This window comes from Scleropages formosus, chromosome 15, assembly GCF_900964775.1.
Source record: "Scleropages formosus chromosome 15, fSclFor1.1, whole genome shotgun sequence".
Taxonomy (NCBI): Eukaryota; Metazoa; Chordata; class Actinopteri; order Osteoglossiformes; family Osteoglossidae; genus Scleropages; species Scleropages formosus.
In genome coordinates, this window is record NC_041820.1 from 27,978,507 (window position 1) to 27,990,313 (window position 11,807).

Sequence of the window (11,807 nt, forward strand, 5' to 3'; positions counted from 1 at the left end):
TCATATCTTTATGACCGGGCAGGACTTCGACATACCTCCGTAAAAATTCTCGTATAGACTCCGCCGTAATAAAAGGGTTAAAAACATGCACAGTCACTATGGGTTGATTGTTAACCCAACGGTTCTCAACGTCATAAAATTTCAAAACAGAATGATCAGCGAGAGTCCTGCAACTCTCAATCATCCTTATAAACAAGCTTATGTAGTCAAAGTGACATCAAAGAACTGCAGCGGGCTGTTCCGTTGAATGCAAATAACGTCCTCCACAGTAAGGCCCAGGAGACCCAAAATTACCTCTTTTATAAAGGTAAGCCGATCGTGGAAGTCTCTATCGCCCTCCTGGGGTCTCCAATAAAAACAGGCTGTGTTTTTCAAACGGTCCTCCCAGCGGGCTCCCAGACCACCTCAACTGGCACCCCTCTCAACGTGGAGGAGTAGCGGCTTCTACTCCGAGTCCCTCCCGGATGGCCGAGCTCCTCGCCCTGTCGCGGGGAGTGAGTCCCACCACCCTGCGGCGAAAAGTCTCATTTCAGCCGCTTGTACCCGTGATCTCATTCTTTTCGCCCATCACCCAGAGTTCACGAGCTTGGTTGAGGGTAGGGACGTAGGCCGGCCGACCGGCGAATAGAGAGCTTCGCCTTACCGCTCCGCTCCCCGTTCACCGCTACAGCCCGGCACGGCGACCGCATTGCTGCATCACCCTCGCCCGTGAATGAGACCCCAGGACGCTGAAACTCCTCCACCCGGGGCAAATGTTCTCCCCTCACCTGAAGGGGGGCATTGCCCTACTTTTCCGTGAGAGAGGCATGGACTCAGACTTGGAGGTGCCGATCCTCGTGCCGACCGCGTCACGCTCGGCTGCGCACCGTTCCAGCGCGTGCCGGAGGCCTCCGTGAGACGCCGCCGAAAGGACGACGTCGTCCGCAAAAAAAAAAAAAAAAGCGGAGGCATCACCCTCCGGCCCTCACGCAGAATGCCCTCCTCCTGACCTCGGCTGTGCCTCGATGCGCTTGCCCATGAAGACCACAAGCGGGAGCGGGGGGCAAGGCGCAAGCTCGGCGGAGTCCAGCAGCCCCACTGAACGGGCTTGACTTGATGCCGAGTGTGCGGACGCGGCAGTGTGTTACGGTGTGTTACGGAGGCCGACTGGCCCCGCAGCAGTGGGCCCGGCACCCCGTACTCCCGAAGCGCCTCCCGCGGAATTTCTCGGCGAACGCGGCCGTAGGCCTCCTCCAAGTCCACGGAACAGACACGCGTAGACCGGATTAGCGAACTCCCGTGGCCCCTCGGTTATCGGCGAGAGGGTAAAGAGCTGGTCCGCGGCTCCACGGCCCGGACGGAGCCCGCATTGCTCCTCGTCAATGTGAGGTTCAGCTGTCGGCCGGAGCCTCCTTTCCAGCACCCTGGCACGGACCTTCCCAGGGAGGCCGAGAAGTGCGACGGCCCGACGGCCGGAGCACGCTCTCCCGCCCCCTTTCTGAGGGACAGCGACCGCCTGCCCAGTTTGCCAATCCGAAAGGCACCGTCCCCGAGGTCCGTGCAACATTGCAGAGGCGTGTCAGCCATGACAGGCCCCACAACATCCAGGGCCCTAAGCAGTTATGGGAAAATCTCGCCCGCCCCACCCCGGTGCTTTGCCACTGTGGAGCTTTCCAGCTACCTCGGTGACTTCCACCAGGGAACTGGACCCCGATATGGCGATAAGGATAGGAATGGGGACAGGAATAAGGATGGGCTTAGGGTCAGAGAGAGGGTTGGGTTGAGGAAAGTGATAGGGATAGGTGTAGGGTTAGGCTTATAGGTCGGGTGAGGGTTACGGATATCCATAAGGATAGGGATCGGTTTCGGGTCGAAAACGGCGACAGGGACAGGGATAGCCGCAAAGTGACCGCTTGTTCTGGGAAAGTGGTTCGGATAGGGTTAGGGTTATGGGTAAGGATATGGATCGGGCGGTCCACGAGGGCGGCCAGGGCTTCCACCAGGGCCCGGCGCTCTGCGAGCCGGACCGCTACGATCGCGTGCGGCGACTCCTGCTGCTGCTGCATCCACTGGAGAATGCGCTCCAGCCGGTCTCTGCCCGTCTCGCTGGCTCCCGGGTTTCGGCGCCACTGCAACAGACGAGGCAGGTGAGCACAGACGCGGCGCCCATCCGTGAAGGGGTTTCATTCCGTCACGGATCAGGGAGAAGGAAGGGGATGGAAAAGGGGGGATAGGGAACTGGTCGGATGGGCTTCGTGCGGGTCAGGGGGGGCTAGGGGCCTTGGGTCGGTCCGGGCGGCGTCGTCGCCGGGCTCGGGTTCGAATTCGCGCCCGTGCTCGTCTGCGTGGATCCGCTCTCCTCCTCCGTCTCCCTCCCTCACTGCTGGGCACCGGGGAAGAAGAAGAAGAAGAAGAAGAAGAAGAAGAAGAAGAAGTAGGGGGTGCAATCAACCCCAGCTGCGGCTGCCTCGCCCCCCCATCTCCGCCCTCCTCCCCCGGCCGCCTCTGCGTGCTACGCGTGCGTTTGTATGACGGGTGGTCAAAACAAACGCAGGCAAGCGGAATTGCGCTTCGAGGCGGAATGCCTGAGCGAACGTGTAAGAAGTCTTTAGTCTCGACTTGAGGACAGAAGCAGATGGGGCATTTCTGACGGTAACTGGCAAAGTATTCCACAGTGCAGGCGCTCAGTAACGAAAGGCACGGCCTCCTACTGAGGGCTCGTTGACCACAGGCACTTCAAGGTAACCTGCATCCAGTGAAGAGTTAGCCGGTGAGGGACGGTTGAAAGGAAATGAAGAAGTGGTCAGAGACATGCAGCGGCGTGACAGAGAGAATGGGAGAGCCACAGGAAAACGCAAGGTCAAGACAGTTGCCCGCTTTGCGAGTAGCAGGGGATTGGGACAGATCGAAGGACTGCAGAGCAACCGCTGAGCCGCAGTCAGCGGCCGACATCGTCACGTATGACCCTTCCTCGTGCAGTGGCAACGGGGGGTCCTCCGTAGGCGAGACGCAAAAGGACAGCGGGCCCAGGCAGCGACACGAGTTTCGGCTGACGGCGCAGGCTGGGCTCGTCGGGGATTTGAACCCGGGATCTCTCGCTCCCAAAGCGAGAATCATACCCCTAGACCAACGAGCCCCAGCAACACGCGCACGCGCGCCCCTTCCTCGGGAAAGCTGTCCGGAACCGTGTCGTCCGTAGCATTCGTACCTGGCTGGAGATTCTCACCAAACGTCTTTGGGACTTCTGAAGGAAGCGCGCCGCTTTCGCGCCGGTCGACCGGGCCACTCTGCAATGGAGACGGCGCAGTGACGCTGCCTCGGCAGGAGTTCGTTCCTCTCCCGCGCAACGCCCCGTCGCGCTCGCGGCCTGTCGCCCGGTCGAAGGAAGACGGCGCGCGTAGCGGAACGACTCGAGTCGCCGACCTCCGGGCGGCGCAGGAGCCAACGCGGCCTTCCCCGACACCTTAGCACAGGTGGCGCGAGTCACTCCGTCAGTCAGTCAGTCAGTCAGCGAAAGGTTTAGTCACCAAATTCACAACAATAAATAGAGCATCCAGCAGTGGTTGCTGCGATGAAACGTCTTTTTTCCGCGCGCGGTAGGGTGATTTATGCAAAAAAAAAAAAAGAAAAAGAAAAAAAACCCCAAAATTGTAAGAACATACCTCAAGATTACAAATAACTTGACGTTCTCGAAGTGCAGCGCAGTCGAAATCCGGTGAGAGCAATAACTATGGGGCGAGAGTACTTAACGAAGACCGGACGAGTTGCTGGATTTGGATGCCGCTCGACTGTCCGGGCGTCTAGCAGCCCGGAGATAGACGCTGTCCCGCAGTCTGTCTGATTTTGACTAGATGCTCTGCCAACGTTTAGCGGACGGCAGGAGAGAAAACAGCGCGTGACCGGGACGACTGGGCTCCCTGAGGATAGGCCCGGCCTTCTTAAGGCACCTGGCTGCGTAGATGTCCTGGATGTTTGGAAGCTCAGAGCCACCGAGGAGCTGTGCCCACTTCACCGCCCTCTGCGCTTCCTCACAATGCTGGGCTGAGCAGCTCCCATACCGGCCAGCGATGCAGCCGGTCAGGATGCTCTCGACTGGGCCCCTGTAGAAATTGGCCCGGACCCGGGATGGCGTGCCGAACTTGTTCGGCCTACGGAGAAAGGACAGGCGCTCCCGCGCCGTTTTGGCCACGCTGATGTTGAGCCCCAGGTACTAAAAACCGCCCGCCCTCTCCACCGCTGCCCCGTCGATTTGAACGGGTGTGCGGCCTCCTCCCACAGCCCTCGCCTTGGTTTCACTGATGTTCGGGGAAGGGCTCGTCGTCCTGACGCCAAGCCGCCGGGGTGTCAGCCTCTTCTCTCCGTGCGGTCTCAACAGCACCTGCGATGAGGCCGATGACCGTTGTGTCACTTTTAGCAGACGCTGTTGTTCAAAGCGACGTACATCTCAGCGAAAGCACAATTTATGCATTACGCTGAGAGAAGGAGACATAGCTGCAGACGTCAAAGTCTCAAGCAAACCTAGTTTGTTCCCTGCCACTTGCTACGCCGAGGTTCACCGTTCAAGTAGGTGCATAAGACACAGACAAATCCCGATACCCACGCCAATTTTTACCAGCGTAATGGCTGAATGAAGGTTGTATCTGGGGACGCTTCTGCAGTTACGATGCGTGAACGGTTACGCCATGGATGGTCTGAAGAGATCTTGGGCAAAGTGGATCTGGAAGAGGTGGGTTTTCAGAGCCTTCTCGAGAACAGACGGAGTTTCTGCAGTCCTGAGTGACAGGGGAGGGTCATGCCACCACAACGGACCCAGAACCGAGAACCTCCGAGCTTTGCCTTTCGTGCGCGGGACCACCAAGCGAGCAGAAGTAGATGAGCGACGGGGCCCGGCTGGGGTGTGCCGGTTGATCAAGTCCTGCAAATGGCCGGGAGCAGTTCTACTGATGATGCATTTGCACACAGTAACCAGGGTTTTGAATCTGATACGGGCTTGAAGAAGGAGGCGGGCGAGGATGTGGGCAGCGTCTGCTTACCGGGGAAAGAAGGGCGCGTGAGCGGGCGTACGCGCGCGCATGGAATGAATGCACAAAAGGGAACGGGTGGAGATGTTGACGCGGATCCCTGATGTGTGACTGAGGAGAGTCGCTAATTAGCTGAGGCGCTCAAGAGCTTGCGAGAAACGGGAAATGAGAGGCCGCCCATGGACACACCTTTTACACCGAGATCCTGAAGGGGGCAGGCGAGGAAAAAGCGCTTAGTTCTGTCAACAGGTGAGTAGCGCTTTCAAGGAACCGGCAAAGGCGAGAAGCGTGCGTCCAGTTGAGGCAAGAGCCCTAGTTACAGGGAGGACGGCTTGCTCTCCGGACTGACCTGCGGGAAAGTCGGACCGTTGGGTCGGAGCAGGGCGGACTTGCTGACAGAGCACGCGTCCCAGCGTTTTCCACCAACGCGTGCATTTTCCCAGCACGCCTTCGTGGGCGTGTTGAAACGAGCGGTTCCCTTTGAAAAGGGAAGGAAGAGGGAAAGGCAGCTGTCGACACGGCCGCCGCACGTCAGAACGTGCCGAAACCCGGGGTTGAACCAGGGACCTTTAGATCTTCAGTCTAACGCTCTCCCAGCTGAGCTATTTCGGCGGCCGCCGCCACGGACGCCGCGCGCCCGAGATGTCGGCATCCAAAAGGGGGTCGCTTTGCAACGCGACGGCAGCGTCTAGTGAGGAAGACGGTGACTTGAAATGACAACCTGGCAAAGCAGGAACTCAGAGCATCGATCCGAAACGGCCGGCTCGTTACTTTTTTGCGCTGCTTTGTTTCGTGCCTTTCTCCACAGTGGAGGCGCTGGCATTTGTTCAGCGACACGTGGACCCCCCCCCCCCCCCCCCCCCTTCAAAGGCAAGGGGAGACGTAGCAGGGTCGACAGGGAATTCCAGCACGGAAGCAGGCTGCATCTGGCTCGCTTAGCCCACAAAATTTGATATGTGCTTGAAGAAGGAGGCGGGCGAGGATGTGGGCAGCGTCTGCTTACCGGGGGAAGAAGGGCGCGTGAGCGGGCGGGCGGGCGGGCGTACGCGCGCGCATGGAATGAATGCACAAAAGGGAACGGGTGGAGATGTTGACGCGGATCCCTGATGTGTGACTGAGGAGAGTCGCTAATTAGCTGAGGCGCTCAAGAGCTTGCGAGAAACGGGAAATGAGAGGCCGCCCATGGACACACCTTTTACACCGAGATCCTGAAGGGGGCAGGCGAGGAAAAAGCGCTTAGTTCTGTCAACAGGTGAGTAGCGCTTTCAAGGAACCGGCAAAGGCGAGAAGCGTGCGTCCAGTTGAGGCAAGAGCCCCTGTTACAGGGAGGACGGCTTGCTCTCCGGACTGACCTGCGGGAAAGTCGGACCGTTGGGTCGGAGCAGGGCGGACTTGCTGACGCGAGCACGCGTCCCAGCGTTTTCCACCAACGCGTGCATTTTCCCAGCACGCCTTCGTGGGCGTGTTGAAACGAGCGGTTCCCTTTGAAAAGGGAAGGAAGAGGGAAAGGCAGCTGTCGACACGGCCGCCGCACGTCAGAACGTGCCGAAACCCGGGGTTGAACCAGGGACCTTTAGATCTTCAGTCTAACGCTCTCCCAGCTGAGCTATTTCGGCGGCCGCCGCCACGGACGCCGCGCGCCCGAGATGTCGGCATCCAAAAGGGGGTCGCTTTGCAACGCGACGGCAGCGTCTAGTGAGGAAGACGGTGACTTGAAATGACAACCTGGCAAAGCAGGAACTCAGAGCATCGATCCGAAACGGCCGGCTCGTTACTTTTTGCGCTGCTTTGTTTCGTGCCTTTCTCCACAGTGGAGGCGCTGGCATTTGTTCAGCGACACGTGGACCCCCCCCCCCCTTCAAAGGCAAGGGGAGACGTAGCAGGGTCGACAGGGAATTCCAGCACGGAAGCAGGCTGCATCTGGCTCGCTTAGCCCACAAAATTTGATATGTGCTTGAAGAAGGAGGCGGGCGAGGATGTGGGCAGCGTCTGCTTACCGGGGGAAGAAGGGCGCGTGAGCGGGCGGGCGTACGCGCGCGCATGGAATGAATGCACAAAAGGGAACGGGTGGAGATGTTGACGCGGATCCCTGATGTGTGACTGAGGAGAGTCGCTAATTAGCTGAGGCGCTCAAGAGCTTGCGAGAAACGGGAAATGAGAGGCCGCCCATGGACACACCTTTTACACCGAGATCCTGAAGGGGGCAGGCGAGGAAAAAGCGCTTAGTTCTGTCAACAGGTGAGTAGCGCTTTCAAGGAACCGGCAAAGGCGAGAAGCGTGCGTCCAGTTGAGGCAAGAGCCCCTGTTACAGGGAGGACGGCTTGCTCTCCGGACTGACCTGCGGGAAAGTCGGACCGTTGGGTCGGAGCAGGGCGGACTTGCTGACGCGAGCACGCGTCCCAGCGTTTTCCACCAACGCGTGCATTTTCCCAGCACGCCTTCGTGGGCGTGTTGAAACGAGCGGTTCCCTTTGAAAAGGGAAGGAAGAGGGAAAGGCAGCTGTCGACACGGCCGCCGCACGTCAGAACGTGCCGAAACCCGGGGTTGAACCAGGGACCTTTAGATCTTCAGTCTAACGCTCTCCCAGCTGAGCTATTTCGGCGGCCGCCGCCACGGACGCCGCGCGCCCGAGATGTCGGCATCCAAAAGGGGGTCGCTTTGCAACGCGACGGCAGCGTCTAGTGAGGAAGACGGTGACTTGAAATGACAACCTGGCAAAGCAGGAACTCAGAGCATCGATCCGAAACGGCCGGCTCGTTACTTTTTGCGCTGCTTTGTTTCGTGCCTTTCTCCACAGTGGAGGCGCTGGCATTTGTTCAGCGACACGTGGACCCCCCCCCCCTTCAAAGGCAAGGGGAGACGTAGCAGGGTCGACAGGGAATTCCAGCACGGAAGCAGGCTGCATCTGGCTCGCTTAGCCCACAAAATTTGATATGTGCTTGAAGAAGGAGGCGGGCGAGGATGTGGGCAGCGTCTGCTTACCGGGGGAAGAAGGGCGCGTGAGCGGGCGGGCGTACGCGCGCGCATGGAATGAATGCACAAAAGGGAACGGGTGGAGATGTTGACGCGGATCCCTGATGTGTGACTGAGGAGAGTCGCTAATTAGCTGAGGCGCTCAAGAGCTTGCGAGAAACGGGAAATGAGAGGCCGCCCATGGACACACCTTTTACACCGAGATCCTGAAGGGGGCAGGCGAGGAAAAAGCGCTTAGTTCTGTCAACAGGTGAGTAGCGCTTTCAAGGAACCGGCAAAGGCGAGAAGCGTGCGTCCAGTTGAGGCAAGAGCCCCTGTTACAGGGAGGACGGCTTGCTCTCCGGACTGACCTGCGGGAAAGTCGGACCGTTGGGTCGGAGCAGGGCGGACTTGCTGACGCGAGCACGCGTCCCAGCGTTTTCCACCAACGCGTGCATTTTCCCAGCACGCCTTCGTGGGCGTGTTGAAACGAGCGGTTCCCTTTGAAAAGGGAAGGAAGAGGGAAAGGCAGCTGTCGACACGGCCGCCGCACGTCAGAACGTGCCGAAACCCGGGGTTGAACCAGGGACCTTTAGATCTTCAGTCTAACGCTCTCCCAGCTGAGCTATTTCGGCGGCCGCCGCCACGGACGCCGCGCGCCCGAGATGTCGGCATCCAAAAGGGGGTCGCTTTGCAACGCGACGGCAGCGTCTAGTGAGGAAGACGGTGACTTGAAATGACAACCTGGCAAAGCAGGAACTCAGAGCATCGATCCGAAACGGCCGGCTCGTTACTTTTTGCGCTGCTTTGTTTCGTGCCTTTCTCCACAGTGGAGGCGCTGGCATTTGTTCAGCGACACGTGGACCCCCCCCCCCCCCCCTTCAAAGGCAAGGGGAGACGTAGCAGGGTCGACAGGGAATTCCAGCACGGAAGCAGGCTGCATCTGGCTCGCTTAGCCCACAAAATTTGATATGTGCTTGAAGAAGGAGGCGGGCGAGGATGTGGGCAGCGTCTGCTTACCGGGGAAAGAAGGGCGCGTGAGCGGGCGGGCGGGCGAACGCATGCGCATGGAATGAATGCACAAAAGGGAACGGGTGGAGATGTTGACGCGGATCCCTGATGTGTGACTGAGGAGAGTCGCTAATTAGCTGAGGCGCTCAAGAGCTTGCGAGAAACGGGAAATGAGAGGCCGCCCATGGACACACCTTTTACACCGAGATCCTGAAGGGGGCAGGCGAGGAAAAAGCGCTTAGTTCTGTCAACAGGTGAGTAGCGCTTTCAAGGAACCGGCAAAGGCGAGAAGCGTGCGTCCAGTTGAGGCAAGAGCCCTTGTTACAGGGAGGACGGCTTGCTCTCCGGACTGACCTGCGGGAAAGTCGGACCGTTGGGTCGGAGCAGGGCGGACTTGCTGACGCGAGCACGCGTCCCAGCGTTTTCCACCAACGCGTGCATTTTCCCAGCACGCCTTCGTGGGCGTGTTGAAACGAGCGGTTCCCTTTGAAAAGGGAAGGAAGAGGGAAAGGCAGCTGTCGACACGGCCGCCGCACGTCAGAACGTGCCGAAACCCGGGGTTGAACCAGGGACCTTTAGATCTTCAGTCTAACGCTCTCCCAGCTGAGCTATTTCGGCGGCCGCCGCCACGGACGCCGCGCGCCCGAGATGTCGGCATCCAAAAGGGGGTCGCTTTGCAACGCGACGGCAGCGTCTAGTGAGGAAGACGGTGACTTGAAATGACAACCTGGCAAAGCAGGAACTCAGAGCATCGATCCGAAACGGCCGGCTCGTTACTTTTTGCGCTGCTTTGTTTCGTGCCTTTCTCCACAGTGGAGGCGCTGGCATTTGTTCAGCGACACGTGGACCCCCCCCCCCCCCTTCAAAGGCAAGGGGAGACGTAGCAGGGTCGACAGGGAATTCCAGCACGGAAGCAGGCTGCATCTGGCTCGCTTAGCCCACAAAATTTGATATGTGCTTGAAGAAGGAGGCGGGCGAGGATGTGGGCAGCGTCTGCTTACCGGGGGAAGAAGGGCGCGTGAGCGGGCGGGCGGGCGGGCGGGCGTACGCGCGCGCATGGAATGAATGCACAAAAGGGAACGGGTGGAGATGTTGACGCGGATCCCTGATGTGTGACTGAGGAGAGTCGCTAATTAGCTGAGGCGCTCAAGAGCTTGCGAGAAACGGGAAATGAGAGGCCGCCCATGGACACACCTTTTACACCGAGATCCTGAAGGGGGCAGGCGAGGAAAAAGCGCTTAGTTCTGTCAACAGGTGAGTAGCGCTTTCAAGGAACCGGCAAAGGCGAGAAGCGTGCGTCCAGTTGAGGCAAGAGCCCCTGTTACAGGGAGGACGGCTTGCTCTCCGGACTGACCTGCGGGAAAGTCGGACCGTTGGGTCGGAGCAGGGCGGACTTGCTGACGCGAGCACGCGTCCCAGCGTTTTCCACCAACGCGTGCATTTTCCCAGCACGCCTTCGTGGGCGTGTTGAAACGAGCGGTTCCCTTTGAAAAGGGAAGGAAGAGGGAAAGGCAGCTGTCGACACGGCCGCCGCACGTCAGAACGTGCCGAAACCCGGGGTTGAACCAGGGACCTTTAGATCTTCAGTCTAACGCTCTCCCAGCTGAGCTATTTCGGCGGCCGCCGCCACGGACGCCGCGCGCCCGAGATGTCGGCATCCAAAAGGGGGTCGCTTTGCAACGCGACGGCAGCGTCTAGTGAGGAAGACGGTGACTTGAAATGACAACCTGGCAAAGCAGGAACTCAGAGCATCGATCCGAAACGGCCGGCTCGTTACTTTTTGCGCTGCTTTGTTTCGTGCCTTTCTCCACAGTGGAGGCGCTGGCATTTGTTCAGCGACACGTGGACCCCCCCCCCCCCCCCCCTTCAAAGGCAAGGGGAGACGTAGCAGGGTCGACAGGGAATTCCAGCACGGAAGCAGGCTGCATCTGGCTCGCTTAGCCCACAAAATTTGATATGTGCTTGAAGAAGGAGGCGGGCGAGGATGTGGGCAGCGTCTGCTTACCGGGGGAAGAAGGGCGCGTGAGCGGGCGGGCGGGCGGGCGTACGCGCGCGCATGGAATGAATGCACAAAAGGGAACGGGTGGAGATGTTGACGCGGATCCCTGATGTGTGACTGAGGAGAGTCGCTAATTAGCTGAGGCGCTCAAGAGCTTGCGAGAAACGGGAAATGAGAGGCCGCCCATGGACACACCTTTTACACCGAGATCCTGAAGGGGGGCAGGCGAGGAAAAAGCGCTTAGTTCTGTCAACAGGTGAGTAGCGCTTTCAAGGAACCGGCAAAGGCGAGAAGCGTGCGTCCAGTTGAGGCAAGAGCCCCTGTTACAGGGAGGACGGCTTGCTCTCCGGACTGACCTGCGGGAAAGTCGGACCGTTGGGTCGGAGCAGGGCGGACTTGCTGACGCGAGCACGCGTCCCAGCGTTTTCCACCAACGCGTGCATTTTCCCAGCACGCCTTCGTGGGCGTGTTGAAACGAGCGGTTCCCTTTGAAAAGGGAAGGAAGAGGGAAAGGCAGCTGTCGACACGGCCGCCGCACGTCAGAACGTGCCGAAACCCGGGGTTGAACCAGGGACCTTTAGATCTTCAGTCTAACGCTCTCCCAGCTGAGCTATTTCGGCGGCCGCCGCCACGGACGCCGCGCGCCCGAGATGTCGGCATCCAAAAGGGGGTCGCTTTGCAACGCGACGGCAGCGTCTAGTGAGGAAGACGGTGACTTGAAATGACAACCTGGCAAAGCAGGAACTCAGAGCATCGATCCGAAACGGCCGGCTCGTTACTTTTTGCGCTGCTTTGTTTCGTGCCTTTCTCCACAGTGGAGGCGCTGGCATTTGTTCAGCGACACG

The 11,807-nt window shown here is 59.3% G+C and overlaps 8 non-coding genes across 8 annotated transcripts; all 8 read right to left on the minus strand.

Moving 5' to 3' along the window:
- Positions 1 to 3,043: 3,043 nt before the first annotated feature.
- Positions 3,044 to 3,115, minus strand: trnap-ugg (transfer RNA proline (anticodon UGG)). The gene has a single exon. It is a non-coding gene; the product is annotated as a tRNA-Pro (tRNA).
- A 2,424-nt stretch (positions 3,116 to 5,539) lies between these two features.
- On the minus strand, positions 5,540 to 5,612 carry trnaf-gaa (transfer RNA phenylalanine (anticodon GAA)). The gene has a single exon. It is a non-coding gene; the product is annotated as a tRNA-Phe (tRNA).
- A 931-nt stretch (positions 5,613 to 6,543) lies between these two features.
- On the minus strand, positions 6,544 to 6,616 carry trnaf-gaa (transfer RNA phenylalanine (anticodon GAA)). The gene has a single exon. It is a non-coding gene; the product is annotated as a tRNA-Phe (tRNA).
- A 913-nt stretch (positions 6,617 to 7,529) lies between these two features.
- On the minus strand, positions 7,530 to 7,602 carry trnaf-gaa (transfer RNA phenylalanine (anticodon GAA)). The gene has a single exon. It is a non-coding gene; the product is annotated as a tRNA-Phe (tRNA).
- A 912-nt stretch (positions 7,603 to 8,514) lies between these two features.
- On the minus strand, positions 8,515 to 8,587 carry trnaf-gaa (transfer RNA phenylalanine (anticodon GAA)). Its single transcript has one exon. It is a non-coding gene; the product is annotated as a tRNA-Phe (tRNA).
- A 921-nt stretch (positions 8,588 to 9,508) lies between these two features.
- Positions 9,509 to 9,581, minus strand: trnaf-gaa (transfer RNA phenylalanine (anticodon GAA)). The gene has a single exon. It is a non-coding gene; the product is annotated as a tRNA-Phe (tRNA).
- A 927-nt stretch (positions 9,582 to 10,508) lies between these two features.
- trnaf-gaa (transfer RNA phenylalanine (anticodon GAA)) lies at positions 10,509 to 10,581 on the minus strand. The gene has a single exon. It is a non-coding gene; the product is annotated as a tRNA-Phe (tRNA).
- Positions 10,582 to 11,509: 928 nt separating this feature from the next.
- trnaf-gaa (transfer RNA phenylalanine (anticodon GAA)) lies at positions 11,510 to 11,582 on the minus strand. Its single transcript has one exon. It is a non-coding gene; the product is annotated as a tRNA-Phe (tRNA).
- Between the last annotated feature and the right edge of the window lie 225 nt (positions 11,583 to 11,807).